The 3,655-nt window shown below is 35.5% G+C and overlaps 1 pseudogene; it reads right to left on the reverse strand.

The window, feature by feature from the left end:
* Nucleotides 1–1,065: 1,065 nt before the first annotated feature.
* Nucleotides 1,066–1,312, reverse strand: LOC131406792 (small nuclear ribonucleoprotein E-like; annotated as a pseudogene).
* Between the last annotated feature and the right edge of the window lie 2,343 nt (nt 1,313–3,655).

Genomic DNA, 3,655 nt, shown 5'->3' on the forward strand with positions numbered 1-3,655 from the left:
AATAAAAATGAAATATATTTCAGATTGCCATATCAGAGATTGGCATAAATTCAAAAGATTGATAAAATTTAGTGTTGATAACCATTTATACATATAAAAGTATTCAGCTCTTTGGACGGCAACTGAATCTATTTTTCAAAATGTAAAATGCATATGACTTTAGAACTAGAAATTCTATATCTAGGATTTTATCTATAGAAATAATCATATATGTGCCAGAGATGCATAGAAATATTACTCACTGTAGCATTGTTTGAAATAGTAAAAAATTAGAATCAACTTAGATTCTCATTAAAAAGTGACATCCATAATATGACATACTATGTAAGCGATAAAACTAGAATAGCATAAAAGTATATGTACAGACATAGAAATACCTTTGATATATCAAAAAATAAGTAATATAGGTGACATAACAATATGTAAAATGTAACAATAGTTATGAAATATGTGTATATATATGTGTGTATGTATATATATATATGCGTATATAAAGGCATAGAAAAAGATCTTGGTAAGCATCTCTAATTGTTAGCAGTCACTCGTCTAATATGTGGAGTGAGATTTGGCCAAGGGTGAAATCTTAATTTCACTTTCAACCTGTGTTAAGTCTTTTGTTTGGGATTGATCTTTTCAAGGCACAGCAAGATGCAAGGGTAATTCCTAAAACTACTACACAAGAAGAATGGGCTCTACCATCTCCCAGCCTGAGCTTTCCTCTCGCACAGGTAGGACAGGTGAAGTGATGAACCCATAGCAAACACGTAACGTATTTACACATAGGGCCAAGTCAGCAACATATTGCAAGACTGGAGAACCAAAGAAGTACTCTAATATGCAGGATCAGCGTTCTGACTTTCATTTCCAGCCCCAGGACTAGCCTTATGACAATATTTAAAAAATAATAATAACCTAACTGCATGTATTGAGATCTCATAGTAACATAAGGGTAATTTAAAGCAATATGAACAATTGTTTTAGAACTATATTTGCAACAAAAGATACTTTAAACAAGCAAACAAAAAACTACACTGCCTTCTCAACTTCTCACTTCATTGCTCATTTCTAGTTGGAGACACTTTGTACCAAAGTAATACTCATGATATGACCTAGCCTTTTTCCTGAATGTTTTAGAACTAATCTCTTTCGCATCATCTAATCAAAACCAACCATATAGCTCTCCATCTGCATATTTCACTTGCTCATGGAGCCACACCTGGATCCAGGCTCTATTTTGCAGGTGTCTGAAGATGAGGTTGATGGGCTGCACCTTCATCTTCTGCCCTCATTGACCCTGGCCATGGTATGCCATGGTGGTCAGAAAGACTACATTCTGAATAGACTGCTTTACATTTCTCAAACTCATCCCCAGACTTTTCACCCTTCCTCTCCCTTTTTTCACTGTTTACTTTGTTTTGATTGTTTGTTTCAACACAGAATCATTAACAGGAGGTAGGGCTCCATCCTTGATGAAGAGATCAGTTTAAAATGTTAACAGCCTGCAGCTTTTCCATATTTTAAGCAATTTCAGCATAAAATGTAAATTTCTTCCTGAATTTTTTTCCACAAGATCATTTGCTTACTATTTACAAGGCTTCTTATCAAATAATAAACTTATGCATATATTTTTCATAATAATTTCAAGTAAAATAAAAAATTTAAATAAAAATCAACACACAAACACTGTAGATATCACGATATACTCCTACTGTTAGCAACGTAATAACGTAAATTCCCATGATGGAAAAGACTAGGATAAACAGAACTTTTCATTTTTACTACATGAATTTTTGCATATTATTTTTACTTTGAGATTATTTGTGTGTGTGTATTTAATAGAAAAGAAAACTCAATAGGCAATTTTGTGTCAGCTTTAAAAACTGATGACATACAAAAAGCTAGTACTAAAACAGAAAAAGGACAAAGTAGTCATAGGCAGAAGGAGAGAGTGTAAATTCTCAAATCTTTAATGTTTAGAAAGCTCAATATTAAGCAGCAAAGGTACTGCTATTGTTTTACCATTTGTTGGCGTTATATTAAATCATTGCAGTAAGCCTTTAACTTGAAGTATGCCTCTTACTCCTTAATAGGCTAGGGGCTATTATTACTTCCAAGTAAAGAAATGAAGCCTTGGAGGAGTTAAATAATTGAAGTTCATCCCATTGGTAAGGGTTATTGTCATTATTCAAATACTGCTTCTCTGGCTCTAGGGCCTGAGCTTTTAAACACCACATGAAAGTAACATTTTTGGACGACTTAGCATAAGAAACAGTTCCAAAAATTTGGATTCAGAAAATCTAGCTGTGAATCCCACATAGATTTTCCACATAGAAGCTGAATGTTTATGAGCAACTCATTAACGCCTGACCTCAAATTTCTTCACTCATAAAACAGTATAATATGAAATTAGGTATGAGAGTCTATTCCTAAAGGTAACTCTGGCTGCCCTAAAAGACAGACTCGGAAGAGTCAGTGATTTAACACAATAAAATTTTATTTCTCCACTCCCTAAAATCTAAAAAGGAATACCAGAATCATGGGCAGTTCTCCTCCAGGTCCAGATTAGGGACCTAGGGTCATTCCACCCCCTGATTCCATCATCCTCTATTCATGACTCACAGCAAAGCCCTGAGCATTGTCTCCATTCTAGATAGTCAAAACCAGGTCAAATGTCTACAATTTACATGAGGGAGACTGGAGAACATAGTCCGGCTTCAGCTCGGGAAGGAGAGGAATGAGGCTGGATGATCAGTCTTCCACAGACAGTACATGCAAAAGCACTGTTTTAATTATTTAAATGTTGGTGTTATTCCAGACCTTCGGTGCCCTTGGAGCAGCCATACTTTTAAAGAAAAACATGCTATGCAAGAACATTAACCTTTATGTTTTCCTCATTATATAGAAGGGGGCTGGTCAATGTTGAAACAAACATCTCAATATAGAAAAATAAAAAACCACCTAGATAGTGTAGAGCCTTTGGGAGACAGCTGCATGCCCTCTTCCAAACGAAAGTAGATTTATAAAGCAAAACTAAATCACTTTAATCCAGAAAGAATTCTCTAGCAGGAGAGTATGCTACATAGAAATGTCTGCCTTTTTTCTTACAGAATATCTTCTTTCCATTCCAAACCATACAAGTTGATCTAATTAAGACTTAAGGAAAGAGAAGAGAGGAAAAGTGAGTTTAATTCTTTGAGCTGAAATAAAACATGCTTCCATACTTTGCGTATGCTTTTCTCTCTGTCTGGGTTCTTTCTCTCACCTTTTCTATCTTGTAAACTCCTACTGTCAATTTATGAATCAGCTCAGTTATTGCCTTCAATGTGAAGTGTTTTTGATCCCCATATATTTTGTGACTGTATCATGCATTAGCCTCACTCTAGCTCCACTTGTAACACTGGATATTTTGAAGACATTTATTAAAAAGTCTGCCACAAACCTCAAAAATGAAATGAAAAATGTATTGAACTATCATGTTTTTTTTTTTTTTTGGTGAGGAAGATTTGCCCTGAGCTAACATCTGTGCCAGTCTTCCTCTATTTTGTATGCGGTTTGCCGCCTCAGCATGGCTAATGAGCGGTGCAGGTCCACACCCAGGATCGAAACCCCGAGCCACCAAAGCAGAGCGCACCGAACTCAACCACTATGCCACGGA

The sequence above is a fragment of the Diceros bicornis genome, chromosome 6, assembly GCF_020826845.1.
Source record: "Diceros bicornis minor isolate mBicDic1 chromosome 6, mDicBic1.mat.cur, whole genome shotgun sequence".
NCBI classification, from domain to species: domain Eukaryota; kingdom Metazoa; phylum Chordata; class Mammalia; order Perissodactyla; family Rhinocerotidae; genus Diceros; species Diceros bicornis.